Genomic DNA, 19,255 nt, shown 5'->3' with positions numbered 1-19,255 from the left:
CTCTGGTCCTCTCCTTGGCCAGAGGCTGGGTCATTGAGAGAAAGGATAACACATTTCTTTCTGCTTCCCTGCTTCCTGGGTTTTCCTTTGTATCCTGTTCATGGCCTTACATCTAGTTGATCCATCAAAGCTTCACTGGTGGGGCCTTTCAGAACTATGACACTGTTTTTAGGAAACTGTATTTTAATTAAGCTCTGAAAAAGCACAGGCTCTGAAGCCAGACAGCCTGGCTCAGAATCCCAGCCCCACTGCTTCCCAGTCAGTGGTCTGAGACAAGAGTCATAGGATGAGACTAATACCAGTTCCTACCTCAAAGGGTTGATGTGAATTTACAAGAGTCAATACACATAAAGTGCTTAAGACAGCATCTGGCACCTGGTAAGCCCACAATCAGTACCTGTGTGAAGTTTCATTATTTACTCCTCCCAACAGCCCCAGAAAGGAGAGATCATTGTCTCCACCTGAGAGGTGAGACAGCTAAGGATGGAGATGAGAACAGGATCTTCCCAAGGCCACACAGATGTCGGAGGAGGGACAGACTCGGGTCTCGGGCCCTTCCCTCTGGGGTACTGCCTTCTCCAGAATCAGCACGGCAATTCCCTTCAATTCCCTTTATTATGGAAGCCAGCTCAAGTTGTGGGTTTTGTTACTTGCAATAAAAAGCATCTTAACAAATAAAAATATTTCAGGATTATGATGTTAGGTGCAGAAAAATTCATGACTCATAATTTGTTAATGGAGTATATTTTTAATCATAAAATATCCTTCTTTGTCCTTGTTAACTCTTCAGTTGTTAAATTCTATTTTTCAAAATATTACTGTGGCCCAATCTACTTTCTTTTGTTGGTATTTATAAACATATCATTTTCTATCCTTTAATTTTCAACATATATTTGTCTTTTTCTTCCATATTTGTCTCCTGGGGCAGCAAACAGCCTAATTAATCACCTCTTATCCCTTGTAAGTCCTTAATTCATTGAAGTCAGATTCAAGAAATCAGATGATAGAGCCAAGAAGACATTGACACAGAAACTAGATTAGTGGTTGCCTCGGGCTGGACAGCAGGGGAGAAAATAGGGAGGCATGGGGAGTGCGGGCTAAGGGTTATAGGATATTTCTTGAGAAAAAAATGTTCTAAAATCATGGCGATGGATGCATAACTCTGTGAATATACTAAAAGCCTTTGAATTTACACTTTAAATGGGTGCATTTCATGGCATGTGAATTAAGTTGTTAAATAAAGAAAATACGAATAAATAAAACAAGAAACAATTAGAAAACTGGAACTCTTAGAAATTTGATGTATTGTTGCCAAAACTTATTTATATATAAAAATATTGTACATAATATATATTATGTATATTATATATAAGTATGATATGAATTATATATATTACATAATTATCTACACTTATATATTTCTATGTATACGCACGTGTCTATGTATAAGAAAATTTCCCACAATATGGCACAATAAAGAGGCAGAAAATATGAAAGAAGATAAGAAACCAAGAAAACCAATCCATGAGGTTACAATGTCTGTCCAATAGAAGCTCCAAAAATATAGACAGAGAAAAAGGGACAGAAATAGGACAATAATAGTAATAATAGGAGACAACTTCCCAGCACATGAGCCTTCAGGCCAGAAGGGCCCTCTGAGTGCCCAGCATAACGGATCAAAAAGACCCACAAGACAGCAGCACAAAATTTCAGAATATCAAGAATAATGGAAATATCCTACGAGCTTCCAAAAAAGGTGGGTGTGGCAGGGGATGCATTTGGCATCAGATGCCTCACCAGTAACTCTGGGTGCTGGGGGGAAGAGGAACACCACCTCTAAATTTGTGAGGAACATTAATTTTGCACCTAGACATCTAGAATAAGCCAATGTTTAAAGGCAAAGTAAAGGTGTTTTCAGACATAGAAGGACTCAGGAGGTTGACCCTGCACAGAGCATTTCTCAAGAAGTTATTTGAGGATCTCCTCCACCCAAATGAGGAGCTAACCCTTGAAGAAATGCTCCAGCCAATCCGCCATCCCACAGAGCAGTTGTTTCAAAGAGAAGGAGGAAAATGTTCGGGAAAAAACCGGAGCCTGGGCAGCAGCCCCCTGCTGCTCCTCAGTGCAGAGGGCTCACCAACCCGGCCTCCGCGGACACCCACTGTTTGTAAAGTTTCCTTAGTGGGAGGCTGCTTTCCTATCACCGAGCCCCAGAGGGCAGAGAGTGGGGGAATAACCCAGAGACGTGGCTATCCAGCTGGGTGACACTGAGTGGGCCCAGGACGGGCAGAAAAATAAAGGCAGCGGGTGTGTCAGTTAGCTGCTGCTGCGTAAGGAACCATCCTTCATCAACAGCCCTCGGTGCTCGTGGTCTGAGGAGGCAGGGTTCTGCCCTTCTGAGCCGGGCTCTGCGGGGCTTGCTGCCGTGTCAGCTGTGAGTCAGCCCTGAGTCAGCGTGTGGCCTCACTCCTCTCCGCGCAGCTTCCTAGCACATCCGGAGATTCAGCTGGGACAGCTGGGTGACTCATCCTGCAGCAGGCAGGCCCAGAGATCTCTGAGAGACAGGAAGCATGCAAGGCCTCCAGAGGCCTTGGCTGGGAACCAGAACACCTTCTCTTTTGCGACTTCCTGTCGACCAAAGGGCCAGAGAGAGGTATCCTGCCCTCCTCCTGACAGGATGGGCTGCAGTCCCATCACCAAGGACATGCACACAGGGAGGGGACAAAACCGGGGCTTCTTTTGCCAACAGTCTCCCACGGGGAAAGAAAACAAGGATTTCAGAAGGTAGCAGAAGGGAACCTCTCTTTCTCCACTCCGGGTGTTCTGAGTCGTTCAGACTTTGCTGTGCTTCTCTCCCTGTTTTCCGCACGTGGAGGAGCCTTTGGTCAGCCCAGCACGGCTCCCCTGAGCCAAGGGACCCACCAGAGTGGGATTCAGGTCCTGCTGGAGCAGAGACTCACTCTCCCCTCCCAGGCGTGGAGGCACCAGAGGGTCAGGCTGGGCCACTCAAGTGAAGGGAGAGCTGCCCCCGCCCGTTTCCTGGCGTTGCTCTTTCCAGAAAGCAGCCGGGAAAGGTAGCGGGGAGGTCTGAGTCATGGAAATGCCTGTGCAGGCGGAACCTTCTGAGTTTCTTTAAGTTACATAAACGGAAGTCAGGCCGGCAGGTCCGACTGTCTTTTTTTTTAGAAGAGGTGTCAACAGTTTCTTTGCCTTGGAAATGCCTACGCTCCAGAGTCCTTAGTAAACAGGGTCAGGAAGGGATGGTGGCACATTCGCACCGCGGCCCCCAGCCCTCCAGGGAAGGGGCGGAGGACTCTCTGCCGTTATTGAAAGCAGAGCCTCTCGCCAACAGCGCGTGGCCTCCTTCAGGTCCCAGCGGGAAAGGCGGCTCCAGCCCCGAAGGTAACTCCGCGGGGAGGGCGGAGGCCGCTGGGGGCGGCCTGCCCACTGCGCCAGCCCCGGGTCCCCGCGGGGAGATGTCGGGCTCGGGCCCGGAAGTTGCCGTTCCCGCACGGCCCGGGGATTCTTGGACAACTGGGCCGGGAAGGGTGCAGCCTCAGATGCAGAGCAGCTGTAAGCCAGAGCGAGCGGCGGATTGGAGCGCAGCGCGGGACCAGGGCTCGCCGGCCGCTGGGCGGACTGGCTGCGCTCTCCGCGGTCGGTTCCCGGAGGTGATTCCTCTGCCGCAGGCGCGCTCGTCTCTCAGCGCCCGTGCAGCAGGGCCCGGGGCCTGGCACCGCTGGAGGATTCCTGCCGGGATTCCGCGCGTTCCGAGGCGCGTCCGCCTGCCGAGCAGCGCCGCAAGGACGCCCTCGCGTGGGGGCCCGCCCAGCGTCACTTCTGCGGCCGGCCGTCAGGTGGCAGTAGCTGCTCGGGAAGCGGGCGGCGCGAGGCGCTTCCTCTCCGCGCACCTGGACGCAGGTGCGTCCCCGCCGCCCGCGCCGGCGCACCTGGGCGCCTCGGGACCGCGGGGGCCGGCCCCCGCAGGACGTCTCCCCATTCAGCAACCCTCGCTCCGGGTCTGGATTTCTCCTCTTAAACAGGTCAAGCCCGTCTCGGGTTCACGGAGGAAACAGGTATGAGCGCATGGCGTGAACCCTGGAGGGTTCCATAGAGCGGAAATGCCTAGTGTGGACTCCCTGATGAACCGGAAGAGCAGAGGCGTGCTCTGTTCTCAAGGAAGGTCCTGGTCGGCCACCGAGAGCCCCGCCCTGCGCAAGAAGGCACGTGCACAGGCAGCGACGTAAGGAAGGACGGACAGAAAGTGTGCTGCCGCTTGGCCTGTATTGACTCATTGAAACCGCACGGTAGCCTTCTGATTCTGAGCTACTTGGATTGTCCCCATTACACAGACAAGGAAACTGAGGCCCAGAGAAGTCGTGAGTTGCTGGAGCCCACATCTTAGTAAGTGGCCAAGGGAGATGCAGAACGGAAGGCGGGGCTGAGGAGGGGCGGAGACAGTGAGCGAAGGGCGAAAAGGCAGGAGAAGGATGCCCGCCAGGGGCAGCGTGGGACCCCCGCCACAGCCCACAGCTGTAGGCCACCCGCATGGCATGGCACTTCTCCCCAGAGGCCTGGGCAGGGAGACGGCACGCCCTCTGGGAGCCGGGCCCAGGACCCCTTGCAGACAGTTTTGGACCACACTCTGCCATCAGCCCAGACTGTGACATGTTCTCAGAGCCCTTGCACAACCCGTCATTTGTAATGCTATACTTGTGTGATTTTCTGATTAATGTCTGGCACACCCCCTCCCCCAGAGCGGAAGGGCGGGGAGCAGGCCATGTGGTCACCACTGTGTCATCAGTGCTAGGTGTGTGCTGGCACACGGCTGACACGGAAAGTAGGAGTGAAAGCAGAGAACAGAAAGTCCACCCGGGCGAGGGTGCAGGATGGGGTCTCTGGGGGTGCGGTGTGCACGATCACCTCTTGTGTCGGCCCCTCCTGTCTCAGGCTCTGGCTCTCTCCTTGAACACATCAGTGTCCTTTAGCACACGGGAGCTGGAGGGATGCTCGCCGGTTGCAGACAGCGCTCAGAGAACAAGAGTGAACAAGCTGCTGATGGCTCTGAGGCCACATCCTGAGCTGCTTTCCAGCTGTGAAATAATCGAAGTGCAGCCACCCCGTTTCCCTGGAAGGGCTGTCTCAGGAACGTGAGCGGGAGGCGACAAAGCTGGCTGTGTCCTGGGGCCGGCGTGGGGTGGGGTGGGTGTCACTCGCTGCCCTTTCCCCTTTCCTCCCAGGGACTGGTAATGGCCTCAGAAAACTGGAGCCTGCATGTTGGCCTCTGATTTGGGTCCTGTTCATTTGCAGGAATGATTTCACCTAAAAGAATTCACTTTATTCCTCAACTGCAGAGGTGTCCTCTGCTGGTTAAAGATGCAGAATAATAGTTTTTGGCGATCTGGCCCCTTTCTGCAAGTTCCAGTATCTAATTTGGAAGAACAGTCATTGTCGATTGTTAGAATCCTGGTGGTTTCCTTTCTTTATTTTCTTATCTTGCAGCATTATTTGTGCTTCTTGCCTTTAAACGGTGATGAGCGAGAATCTTCTGAGAGGAGGGGTCTGCGTGCTCCTCCCTGCTTTTGCCGTTCTCCTTTTTTAACAGCTGCAAGAATTAGCATCTACATAAACTCAGCCAACAGGAATGCGTACATACCACTGCTTTGTGAATCTGACAGATGGTAGCAGTGGGCAGCAAACCTGTGGACTAGAAAACCTATGAAACAGGCCTCAAAGCACCATTCTTCTGTCAAGTTGTGATGAAGGATATCTACAGACTCAGGGAAGAAAACTCAACCAACCAGGGAGTGTGGGTGAATTTCTTAGGTCTGGCCAACAAGCTGTTTATAACACACATGAGACTGAAATTCTAAGTTGCAAAGATATCAAGGCTGGGCTTGGAGGAAGATCTTGAGTTTTCTCCATTTACAAAGTCTGTGAATTTGGTACTATACTGTATTTATCCCAGTCTCAGAGAAACAGGAGACACAGAGCCTGAATCTTATGAAATCCAGAAAGGGGAGGACTTGGGAATCCAACTAGTGGCATTTGGGGCTTGTCCTGCAGGAGTGGGGCGGGGTTACAAGTTTCTGTCCATCCGACTGAGAAGCTCTGGGCCAACCCCACCCATCCCACATGCAGGTCCCTGCAGGGTGGCATGCAGGGTGGCTGAGAAAGGTCAGCCATGAACACTCAGCAGCACGCACAGGCGCCACCTGGGGCCGATGTCCTTACTTGCCTCCCACATTCACCTGTGCCCATGCTGGGCTTTCCTTTTTTTCCCAATCCTTCTGCAGATGGCTCAACTGATGTTATTTTCCTGGCTCAACCCTTGGACTTTGGAGGGATTTCCACACATCCTAGCTTCCTCCTCCTCTTTCCTCCCCTAGGGGGGACACCTCAACCTAACTCTGACTCCCAAGGACCCACCAACCAGTTCCCTCATGGGCCCCAAGCCAACCTGTAAACCAGGGGTGAAATGAGCTACCACTTTGGAGCAGTGGGAAGGAGTGCCTGGGAGGGGAGAGAAAGGAGGTGGAAGGCAAGCGTCTGTAGGTTCAAAGGGGCCACTATTCTCACCAGACACGGCTGACGTGAGCCCCTCTGATCGGGCTCCATTTCAGCACCAGTGCCGCTAACTGCTCAGATCTGTTTGCAAATCTGTGTGATGATTCGAGACTGAATATGAGTAATGAGAAAGGCTTTCCACTGTGTTCTCTAAATAGTAACACTACAAAAGAGTGAGGGATCAAATTTATAGAGAGAGCAGGACAGGAATTTTGAATAAGTATAATTAATGGCTTCAGAGAGATGCACGAGGATATGGCCTTTGTAAAAAAAAAGATATTAAAAACTTGACTGCTAAATTAGGAAAAACAAAAGCTCAGTGGATGGGTTGAAAAATGGAATATTCACATTCTAGGAAACCTAAGTGAGGAATTATCATAAGAGTACAAAGAAATAGAAAGCATGAAACAAAAGTCAAGCGACGCGAAGGACAGAGTAAAAAATTGTAAAAGCCATCAAATAGGGGTTCTGGAAAGAGGGAATAGACAGATTGGAAGGGAGGAGATTTTCCAAGAAGTAATAGAGGAAATTCCCCCCCAAACTGAAGAAATGCAGGAATGCTGAGACTGATGGGCCCCTCAAGAGATCAGCATGACAGCAGAGCAGTATCTTCAAAGTTCTGGGTGAAAATCACTTGGAACCTATAACTTTATATGAAGCCTAACTATTCAGTATTACAAAGCTATCATTCATTGTGAAGGCAAAATAAAGATATTTCCAGGCATGAAAGAAGCCAAACATTTAAGGCCCACAGACACTCTCTAAAAACAAACAAATGCTGGGTGGTGAGCTCTAGCAAGAATAAAAATGATAGGGTACAAAGGTGATCAAATAAAACAATAAAAGCTATCTTTTAAGAGTAAATGAGTGTTGTCTGTTTAAAATAAGACATTTTAATTAACAACGTGATACACCACCTGGAAAAGTGACAGTGTCCTCAAATGCTAAACAGTCGTGCCCTGTCCTGAGTGTGTATCCAAAAGGAATGCATAGATACCTGTTCTAAAAGACAGGTGCTAGAATGTTCACGGCGGCGTAGTTTGCAACACCCACACATTGGGGCCAACACAAACTTCACCTTCATAGAAGAGACCACCTGTGACACACCTGTAGAAGGGATGAGGAAAGCACCACTACCACGTGCTCCTGTGTGGAGGAGTCTCAGAGGCGTGATGCGGAGCAGAAGAAGCCATACACAAGGGAACAGACACGGTGATTCAAACATACAGGTTGAGAGACTTCACACACTGACCGATGGTGACGGGAGTGGTGCTGTGGTGTACCTGTGGCGGCAACGACGGGAGGCTCAACAGAGGCTTGTCGAGAACTGGCGGTGTTCTGTGCCCCTCTGGGTCCTGTTTGCAGGGATGTGTTCACCCTGAAAAATTCATCAAGTTGTACACTTAAGATGTGGGGCATGTAACGTATGTCTTTATACTTTAATGAAAAAAAATGATCACGGAATAAAAATTCTAGGGAACTGGTAAATGGAGCAGAGGGAAGTAGCACGTATTGTCTGACTTGAGGTGATTTAACTACAGATAGTGTTTTATAAATATAACCTTAATTAATTATTTTTAAAGGGTAAAAACATTTTAAGAAAATTCAGTTGGTATAACAAAATGTAAGAAAGGGGAGAAAGAAACAAAAAGTATAACACAAAAACAACAACAAAAAAATGGAACAAACAATTCTAATAATTATCAGTCATCACAATAGATGTGGGTTAAATTCATTAATTAAAAGAAAAAAACTCTGGTTGGATAAAAGTACAAATTATGTGAAACATATCTAAAAGAAATAATCCAGGAAAAATGAATCAATCAACAATCCACAGGGTAACTAATGATCGTTTTACTGCACTTAAAGCACAACTTGAAAATACATAGAGCAGAAACCTGTCAGAATTACAAATAGAAAACTAGATCCTCAATGTCTTAGGGAGCAATTTTGACAAAACTCATAGAAATGAATAAGTAAAAAGAGGATTTCAATAAAATAAGTAATGAGCTTAATCTAATTACCATTCTACTCAACTGGCAGAGATTATATATTCTTTTAACCACAAATGGAATATTCTGAAAAACTGACCTATGCAAGGCCGTAAAGGAAATCTTAATAAACTTCAGAGCTGCTATTATTTAGGCTGATTGAAATAGGATAAAACTAGAAGTTAACAAAAACATTTTAATAGCTCTTGAATTAAAGGGAAAATTAAAATATAGAATGTATGAACTAGTTAATGTCTGAACAATCACAGATGCACCATATTACAGAATCTGTTTTTCTGCCACAGCAATACTCAAAGGAAAAAGTATGACTTATATGCATTTATTAGAAAACAAAAAAAGATTGAAAATAAATGAACTAAACTTTCAAATAAAGAAACTATTTAAAAACCATTTAAACAATCCAAAAAAGTAGAATGATGGGATTAAAGCTAAAGTAGAAATTAATAAAATACAAACAAAAGCAATGCAGCTGGTCAATGAAGTAGATGTTTCAGTAGATGAAGAGACAAAGGAGAAGAGCTCAGGAAAATAAAGCTATATGCCGATTTTCTTCATAAACACGGGCGCAAAACACCCAAATAGAATGCCGTATAGAACGGAAACCTGAGGGCCACACAGACGGTGGGGTGCTGCCCATAAGGTCACTCTGCCTAAGAATCACTCTATCCTTACTGCAGTCTTAGCGTGTATCCCCGGCTCTGCCTTCCTCTCTCCCTCCTCTCTTCCCCCCACCCCCATCTCTCTCTCTAATTGTGTATACATCTATCTAGTTTTCATCTATATGTCCAGCTATATGTCTTCCAAATATGTTTATTTGTGAGTCTCTTGGCCTTTGTTCTCTAATTTGTCTTCTTTCTTTAGTTTCACATTTTTAGTTTCTTTGTGTCTAGATGTTTGTGTGAAAGTGTCTTTTTTCCACTTTCGTTTTTTTTTTTTTTTTTTTTTTGCGGTACGCGGGCCTCTCACCGCTGCGGCCCCTCCCGCTGCGGAGCACAGGCCCCGGACGCGCAGGCTCAGCGGCCATGGCTCACGGGCCCAGCCGCTCCGCGGCACGTGGGATCCTCCCGGACCAGGGCACGAACCTGCGCCCCCCGCAACGGCAGGCGGACTCCCAACCACTGCGCCACCAGGGAAGCCCCTCCACTTTCTTTTTTAACCTTTTTTTCTGTTTCTCTCCCTTCATTAAAAAATATCAAAAATATGTAAATGTTATGTTTTTATTAATTGAATGTGTTCCGTGTTTTTAATTTTAAATTATGATGAACAGAACATTTTTATAGTATTATATTTTAAATTAAATTGATTTTTATTTTTTAAAAATTAGCAAATTCAGTTTGGCAGTATATTAAGAGACATTCCAAGAATGCAGATATGTGTTCAACTTTAGAATAAAAATCTACCGGTTTAAATCACTGCTTTTCTAGAGTACAAGAAAGATCACATAACTATTTTCATAGAGGACAAAAACACTTTTGAAAATATTCAACATATATACTTTGACGATAAAAGACAAAGAAAGCTTCTAGCAAATTAGGTTCTTTCTTAATATGATAAAGGGCATCAAAACTCTACAGTAATCGTCACCACTTGATAATGAAATAAAGAGTCAGTGTTAGTATCATTGTGCTATTCAACCTTTTTATTGGAGATTCTAGCCAGTACTATAATACGAGGGAAAATGTCATTAATACTGGAAAAAAGGAACAAAACTGAGATTATCTGCAGACCATACAATGATCTACCTGGAAAATTCTCAAGAGAATCTATTGGCAAAACCAATAAGAGAGTTTAACAGTGCAGCCACATATAAGATCAGCATAGAAAAACTCAATAGCTTAATTACATACTAGCAAAAACCAATTATAAAATGAAATGAAAAATGAACTCATTCTTGAAAGCAGCAAATTCCATAAAATATCTAGAGAGAAACCTCATAAGAATGTTTAAATACTAAATAAAGAAAGCTACCAAACTTTACTGAAAGGCCTTCAAGAAGAGTTAGCTATATCAGCTCTCCCATAAATTAATCTATAAATCCAATGGAACCCCAGTTGAAATCTCAGGAAGACTGTTAATGGTATATGACAAGATGATTTCTTTCCCCGAGAAGGGAAATCTCCAGAGGTGGTCAAGAAAATTTAAAAGAGAAAAACAATGAGGGGACTTGCCTTGTCAGATATCCAAATATCTGATAAAGTTATAGTAGTTAAATCAGTGGTGAGTTGCTATAAAAAAGCTAAAGAATAGAGAAACAAATCTAGCAGTGTACTATGTACATACGGAAAATAGTTTATCATGAAGTTGGCTTTTTAAATTCAGTGGCAAAACAAAATATTCAATAAATGATAAGGGCTATATATAAAATCTACATAATTGGCTATTTATACGAAAACATTCTATCCAGCATAATCCCATAGCATAATAAAAAATAAACTGCAAATGGTTTTAAAAGGTAAACGTTAAAAAACTGTTTACAAGTTCAGTAGGAGATACTTCCTTATTAATACGTAAAATCTACAACCCAAAAAAGAGCATGAATTAGATATCTGAATGAAAAAAGTTTGAACTTGTTTGTCAAAAAATGACCTACAGTTAAAAGACAAGTGGCAGATGGGAGAAAATAGAGCACTGGAAAAGAGGAGTGACAGCTAGAGCTTATAAAAGCTCCTGCAAACCAGTAACGAAAGGACCCAAACCAAAACAGAACAAAACAAGCAAGGGGGGCCAGGTGTATGAGAAGGTGATTCACAGATAAAAGAGTATCAAGGACCAGCACAAATGTAAAGATGCTGAGCTTTAGATACAGTAATAGTCAGGGAATTGCAACTAAAATTAAAACAAATGTTCTTCTCTATCACACAGGTGAAAACCTGGGAGGCTATCTTGAAGCTCCATTTGCAATGCAAACACAAGGCTTCCACTTAGAGGGTATTTTGTTTAGCATGGCTGAGAGGGGTGACGGAGATGATGGGAGGGAGGTAACGGTCCCCCCCAACGCTCTGGTGTGGCCGCTGCTCTGGCATAGGCCGCTCTGAAGGAGCCTCCTATGGCTGCTCAGAGCTCATGGGGCACTCCCTGGTCGGTCCCTCCCTTCCCCTGCTAATAGACGCAAAAGGCTGGAAAACCATCTTGCCAAGTAGGCAACCAGGTTTACCACTGAGCTCTCTGAGGAATCCTGTCAATTTGTAGCTCTTATTACAGCCCAGTGTTACTTCCTTAAAGTCTGTGCATACATTTTAATGATTCATAAAACTCTGTAAGAGTCCCATGGTGGGGAGTGGATGCAGCTGCAGGGGGTGCAAGGGATCGAGAGTGGGGCAGGGAGCCAGTACCAGGACGGTCTCCCCAGCAGACCCTCTTGCCCTCCCTCACCCCAACCCCCTTTCCCGGGCCTTCACCCCAGTTCCCAAGCCCCGCACCCAAGGGCCCGGCAGGCCATGCTTCAAGGGAGGCGCCACAGCCAGGTGGGACCCTAGAAAGGGCTCTGGCTTCTGAGACGTTGGGACCAGGGTTCAGATCTCATGTCTGCCTCCTTCCTGCTGTGTGACCTCAGGCAAGCCATGTCCCCTGTCTGAGCCTCAGCTGGCAGGCTCCTTTGGATGATGTGTAGCACAGCAATAACTAGTGATAACTGAGTGCTTCCCTCTTTGCCAGGTATTGTTCTGGGTCCATGACATGTATTAACTCATGCAATCCCACATCAGCGCTACAGGTAGGTACTGTGCTTATGCCTGTTTTACAGATGGGGAAACCGTGGCAGAGGGAGGTGAAGGAACTTTTTGGAGACCACACGGGCAGCCGAGCTGGGACTGAGAAGAAAATCTTCACTCTTAATTACTCAGTTTCTTGCCTCTCTGAACCTGGAGCAACGCACTCACCAGTAGGGGAGCCCATTCAGCCAGCCAGTCAGTGACTCAGTCACCGATGCCTTGAGCGCCCGCTCCGTCCCATGCCCTGTGCCAGGTGCCCGGAATTCAGGGATGTAGCTGGAGCCTCAGGGTCAGGAGCAGGGCCAGAGCCTGTGCTGGAGACGGGAAGCCCAGCTCAGGTTACAGCCGTGGGCGGGCACGTGCGTACGCATGTGTGTACCTGCGCGTGCGTACCTGCGTGTGCATGCGTGTGCGGGGGTGGGGCGCGTACAGCCAGACTGATCCGCCAGGAGGCTGCAATAGGCTGACCGGACTCCGCTCCGGCGACGCCGCCGCAGTCCGTGGCCCACGCGGCTTTGCTGAGCCAGCGTCTCTCCCTTCCCACTGAGCTCACAGCGCCCACGGTCCCCAGCCGCCCACGCGCAGCAAGCTGCCCTCAGGAGAACCGCGACAGGGGGTGACCGTCCTGGGGAGGCGCTGGGGCGCAGGCTCCCGGCGGCCGGTGCGCCCTGTCCCTCCCGGGCACGCTTATGCACGCAGCCGCCCGGTCCCGAGAGCAGCTGAAAGGGGTGCTTGAGGGGGGCACCGTAAGGGGGCCGCTTACCGGTGCCGGCGGCTGGTTCCGTCAGGCCTGGGGAGTGATCCGCGCAGGTTTAACCTGCCGTGGCCACCCTGCCCCCTCTGCCGGGGCAGGCCCTGGCTGGGGTGACCAGCGTGACTCCAGGAGAGACTGGCTTCTGGGAGAGATTGCTTTGTGCTGAAAGGGAGAGCGCCCTTCCGCAGCTGCTCCCTCCAGCTGGGCGGACAGAGGTGAGCAGGTGTGATGCTCTGAACCCAGGCTGGCAGAGGAGAGGAGAGGAGAGGAGAGGAGAGGCGAGGCGAGGCGAGGCGAGGCGAGGGGGGGGAGGGGAGGGGGAGGGGGGAGGGGGGGGGGAGGGGAGGGGAGGGGAGGGGAGGGGAGAGGAGAGGGGAGGGGAGGGGAGAGGAGAGGGCTGCCACGGTGTCACAGGCCGAATCCCCGCACGAACTTCTACCCGAGTGTCACGCTAATGCCTGTCCCTCCCTGGGGAAGCGCAAGGCTGGAGAGAGGAGGTTCCCGGACCACCAGTGTCTGCCAGGCCGGGGCAGTGGGGAGGGTGCTGGTGAGGGGCAGGCTGTGCTTCAGGGACGGGCCCTGTCATCAGCCATCTACCTCCACAGCTACTGCAAAGATGTCCTCCACTGTGGGGCTGCAGAGAGCTTCCCAAAGCACAGCCCCCAAACCAAGAGTCTTCCACTGCCGTGCCTCAGGGTGGAAGGACATACCCAGCATTCAAGGCCTCTGTCCTCACGATCCAACCAGCCTTTCCGCAGTTTTCCCCGCCACAGCCCATTCTCCTCCTACTCAGGGCCCTGCCACTTCCTTCCCTAGGGCCACCGTTGGCCAACTATCCTCTCAAGGGTTCTTACTGATGGTCCAAGGATGGATTTGGGGGAGGTTCCTTGAGCCTGCCTGGGGCCAGACACAAATGAAACTACCTAATCCAATTTAAAGGCACTGCTGACTGAGGCAAACTTCAGTGAAAATGAATTACATGGGAAGAAAGAGAGGGTCCTACCATGTATTACTGAACAAAATCTATCCATCTGCCACTTGGAATCATAACCGCCTTTCCCATATTTCCTCTCCAACCAGGTTTCTGCCTTTCTTCCTTCACTCCAAAGCCCACTCTCCTTCAACGGAGCTGGCTCCGCCCCTATCCTCCACCTCTCAGAAGCCATCCAGCTCACAGTCCGCTCAGCAAAAGCCTCAACGTGAGCCCAGACATCCTGAACACTACAAATGGCCCCACATCCAGCTACTCTCATTTTCCTGGCCTGCAGGGGGGTGGTTACCAGGGGCTGCGTCACCCCCATCCTACAGACAAGGAGCCTGAGGCTCAGAGGTGAAGAGTCACATAAAACACGGACATGCTCCCCAGCACTGGGGCCCCACTCCCTCGGTGACTCCTCTGGGCGGCTCCCAGACCGTGGGCCCCCCGAGCCTCCTGCACGAGAGTATCCGTCACTCCAGCCCCCTTCTCATCAGGGCTCCACTCCTCCCCAGTGGTCTCCAAACTTTAGCCCAGAGGAAGCGTGTCTCAGCACACAGCAGAAGGGAAAGTCAGGCAAGAGACGACAACTTGCTTTCAAAGGTACACACGTGCCCGCATCGCTGGGTGACCATCTTAGCACCCAGGAAACACCTTGGTAAGACAGAAGATCCATGGAACACAGTTACTGTGTGGCAGAAGATGTGTGTATGCTGTCGTCACGACACCCGTGCACAGAATGGATTGTGATTTTGTCTCAGTGTGACCTTTCAGCGTCTCGAGTTTCTCGGTTATTATCAGTACATCTTTCTTACATGGACCTTCTCAGGAAACAGTAAGGGGTCTGTGAGCTGTTCATTCACCAGTTGTGCCTGATGGTCTAGTGTTCAGACGTTTCCTTTCTCCTTCTACTCACAGCAGACGGCACTTCCCCACTCTTGTAGGTGGGAGGGGCAGTGGGCCTGAACGGCCAGTGGATGTGAATGGGGGTGACAGTTGCCGAGGCAGGGAAAGCTGGGGCTCGGTTCTCTAGGCTCTGAGGCTCACTCGTCCTGCTGAGTCAGCCGAGGAAGCCACATGTTCAGACGTGCAGGTAAAGAGCATTCTCTGGTGGCCGGGAATGCCATGTCCCGCACAGCCACATTTTGCCTGAGTGAGAAATAAAACATTATGTTAGACCTCCACCTCAAATATTTTCAACTTCTACTTAGGTATAATATACATATTGTAAAATGCTTAGATGTTAAGTTCACGGCTTAGTGAGTATTGATAAATGTATAAACCACGTAGCCACTATTCCAAGTTTTATTTTCCTGTCCATTTCCAGCCCCCTTCCTAGACAACAGTGTTTTTTAGTTTCCAGGATACAAGCTTTGTACTTCTTTGGCTAAATCTATTCCTAAGTGTTCTATTGTTTTTGGTGCTATTGTAAGTGGAATTGTTTTCTTAATTTCATTTTTGGATTGCTCATTGTGAGTATATAGAAGTAGAACTGATTTTTGTATATTGTTCTTATACCCTGCAACCTTGCTGAATTTGCTTACTAGCTCGGTTGAGTGTGTGTGTGTGCACGTGTATGTGTGAATTCCTTAGGATTTTCATATACAAGATCATGTCTTCCACAAATAGAGATCATTTTACTTCTTCCTTTCCAATCTTTTATTTCATTTTCTTGTGCAGTGTTGAATAGAAGTCGTGAAAGCAGACATCCTTGTCTCTTTCTTGATCTTATAGGAAAAGCTTCCTTTTGGCTTTTAACATGGACAAAGCAAATTCCTTTTCTGACTTTTCTACTCTATCAGCCCATTTCTTCTTCTTCTCTACTTCTGGAGAATCCAATTTAAGAGACGCCAGCTCACACAACTCCCCCTCCCCCACCCCCTATACTGGTTGCCAAGTTATTTAAAAAAAAAAAACTCTCAATAATAATAGCTATTGCTGAATGAGTTCACTAAGTCCTAGCACTGCATGTAATGTTGGCACCACTCATATCAGGAAACTGAGGGGCACAGGTCTAGGAGGAGGCAGAACTCAGCCCCGCATCCCATCTCGCTGCTCTCTTAGCACTGACTGCACTGTTCTCCGGGTACCACACTGTTCTCCAGGTACCACACTGCTCAAGAGCCATCCGACCAGATCTAGGTCACACGCTCACCTCCAGCTACAAAGGAGAACGGAGTCCAGAGAGGGAAGTATTTTTTATGTCCCCAAGTGCAGAATTTTATTTCCTGATTATTATTCTGAAAAATTTCAAACCCACAGAAACAGTGGAAGACATAATGGATTCCAATATACATATTTCACCTAGATTCACCTATTGTTAACATTTTTCCCTGAACCATTTGAGTGCAGGTTGTAGACACTGACACTCCCCCAATACTTCCAAATGCATCTCCCTAAAACAAGAAAAGTGACTTTAATTCAATGATGTCACCTAGGACACTATTCCATATATAAAACTTTCCCAATCGTTCCAAGTACCTTTTTATAGCTTTGTTGCTGTTACTGTCCTTTTAATCCAGGATATAATCAAGATTTACTGCTGTGTCTCATTGTTATGCTTCTTTCATGTTTTGAAACTTGTTTTTTCATGACATTACCTTTTGGAAGAGTCCAGGACAGTTGTTTTGTAAGATGTCTCACATTCTGGATTTGTCTGATTGTTTCCTCAGGATTGGATTCAGGGCACACATTTTTGGCAATAACATTCCAAAGGGGACACTGTGTGTCCCTTACATCTCCTGGGGAGGGACATCATGTCATGTTGTCCCACTCTCTGTGATGCTAAGTTCAGATATTTAGTTAAGGAAGTGACCTCCAGGTCTCATCAATGTAATCGTTTTCTCTTTATGATGTTCAGGAATCTGTGGTGAGACTTGGGAGTTGTCACTCAACAGCTTCAGGATCCACTGATGAGTTCTGCATGATTCAGTCAATTCACGGAGGGTCACAAAATGGCAATTTTAAAATCTCACACTGATTTGCTGGCATTCTTTTGTAAAGAAGACCCCCCCCCGTTTTTTACATCCCCTCTCTTTTAACATATGGACTATTGCATTTAAAAAAAAATTAAATGTTATAGGGTCAAACTGTCAAATCGCTATAATGCTCAAGTTGTCCCACGTTTGGCCAGTGGGAACTTAGGCACCAATTTTTCTAACCAGACACATTGTTACACCTAAGGAAGTTGGGTTCTGTCCTAAGGAAGGAGAGAATGGGTACTGGGCAGCAAATAGTGGGCCTGTCATAACACCTTACCTCCCCGAAGTCTCCATTTCCTGGGCCTTAGACTGGGGTAATACTCTCTCAGGATGGTTTCCAGGACTACATGAGGTGGTCATGGATTAACGGCATGCAAAGCATGTGTGCCTGCATCGTGGAGCCTGGTGCCATGATGGTGCTCAAAAACCATGAACTTCTCTTCCCTCTCTTTCCTCTGCCACTGCTTTTATGAAAGTCCTCGCCCTTCTTTGGATTTATAACGTCACCATCTTCACCTTTCTGCACTTTGGTTTTCTTTTCAGGGAAGCAGGGACACGTGACTTGCTGGGCTGTCATGAGGCTTAGCCATGCTGGTGTCAGTGGACCCCACTCTCAGTCTTGTGGGTTCCAGTTCTCTCCCAGGAGTTTGCACATGGTGGGGGCAGGGGAGACCACACACAGTCTCATAGTCACCTGTGGCCCTGACTCTTGTTTTTTTTTTTTTTTTTGCGGTACGCGGGCCTCTCACTGTTGGGGCCTCTCCCGTTGCGGAGCACAGGCTCCGGACGCTCAGGCGTAGCGGCCATGGCTCACGGGCCCAGCCGCTCCGTGGCATGTGGGATCTTCCCGGACCGGGGCACGAACCCGTGTCCCCTGCATCGGCAGGCGGACTCTCAACCACTGCGCCACCAGGGAAGCCCTGACTCTTGTTTTGATGAATTAGTTCAGTGGTTAGTTATTTCATCAACTCAGAAGTGAAATCCATCCCTTTCCTCAATTTTTATAACCCCTTCCACAGTCACAGGGTATTCGGGAGACCTTGAAAAACGTGAGGAACATGGAGTAGATGCTGAAAGTGCCCCGTCCAGCGCGTGAGGCCATCCCCTGGCTGCTGTGGGTGTGGACTGCTGAGAGCTCACAGATGACCCCTGCACTGGGCTGGCAAGGACCGAATGCTGTGGGGAACAGAAGACCAGTCCCCTTGCCTGCGAGCCGGGCCAACTCTGGACACAATTTGTGCTCCAGAGCCCAGCTTTGACGGCATCTCAGCTTTCTCCTGAGGCACTCCCCAGTAAACCACTTGCACCAGAATCTCCTACTCAGGCTCTACTTATAGGGAAGAGATGGAGGAAGACCTCCAAATCAAAGTATTTTGAAGGAATCTGGCAGATGTCCTTGTTATCCTAGAGGATAAAAATCCTCTAGCGCCCCCCCTGCCGTCCCCCCGTCCCCCGCAATGTCCACCGTCTTCTTCAGCCAAGCTGCTCTCATCTCAGAGCATCTCACTTTCTCTTCCACCCTCTGCTCCCCCCCGCTTCCCTTCCAGGTTCGAAAAGGCTCGAAATGACCCTTACTATTTCATGGAGCAGTCGGGGGTTCCCCAGTTCCAGATCCCAAACTCAGCTCCGGGCCCACTGTGGCAGATCAACGCGAGTCAGCAGCTAGAGAACAAAAGGGGGCTTGGTTCAGGTGGCCGAGGCGGTGAGCAGCAGTCACCGCGTCCATCACACGTGTGACCCCGCGAGACAGGCGTGAACACGACGCTGGATACACGGTGCGTGTCTCCTCAACGCCGAGGGCCCTTCACTGTCCTCCCCGGGCCTTTAGAACAAGCTCTGACCCCGCCGACAAAGCCCTCTCCGCTCTGACCTTCAGCCCGCCTCCGGGTCTGCTCTGCACGCTCCCGCACTCCGGGCCCGCGCTGGGCCCTCGCTCTCCTCCTGCCTCAGGGCCTTTGCACGAAGTTCTTCCTCCACCGCCTCCCCCCCAGAGCGGCGCCTCCCGCCAGCTTCTCTCCTGGCACCGCGGCGTCGCTGTCTTCCTCACCGCCTTCACGCTCTCCGTCTTTTCACCGCGAACCTGCACTCCTCAGCCGGCCATCTGGCTACGCGCCGTCTGGGCGCCGCACCTCGTGCTCCTGGTCCAGTGGGCGGCCACCGCGAGACTACAGCCCCCACAATGCCGCACGGCCCGCGCCGCGATTGGCTGAGCCCCGAACTGCGGCCAATAGGGCACGGCCTTGTTTGCAGGTGGC

General features: G+C 48.8%; 1 long non-coding RNA gene across 2 annotated transcripts; it reads right to left on the bottom strand.

The window, feature by feature from the left end:
* Positions 1-7,500: 7,500 nt before the first annotated feature.
* On the bottom strand, positions 7,501-19,243 carry LOC132497083 (uncharacterized). Of its 2 annotated transcripts, XR_009533563.1 has the most exons (4): positions 18,871-19,243; positions 18,576-18,662; positions 13,053-15,168; positions 7,501-7,945 (listed from the first exon to the last, which is right to left on the bottom strand). It is a non-coding gene; the product is annotated as an uncharacterized LOC132497083 (long non-coding RNA). The 2 variants fall into 2 exon arrangements; XR_009533562.1 differs by lacking the exon at positions 7,501-7,945 and having other exon boundaries at positions 10,518-15,168.
* Between the last annotated feature and the right edge of the window lie 12 nt (positions 19,244-19,255).

This window comes from Mesoplodon densirostris, chromosome 10 (assembly GCF_025265405.1).
Source record: "Mesoplodon densirostris isolate mMesDen1 chromosome 10, mMesDen1 primary haplotype, whole genome shotgun sequence".
NCBI lineage: Eukaryota > Metazoa > Chordata > Mammalia > Artiodactyla > Ziphiidae > Mesoplodon > Mesoplodon densirostris.
The sequence above is the reverse complement of the archived record's forward strand: the minus strand, read 5'-3'. Positions and strand labels throughout refer to the sequence as shown.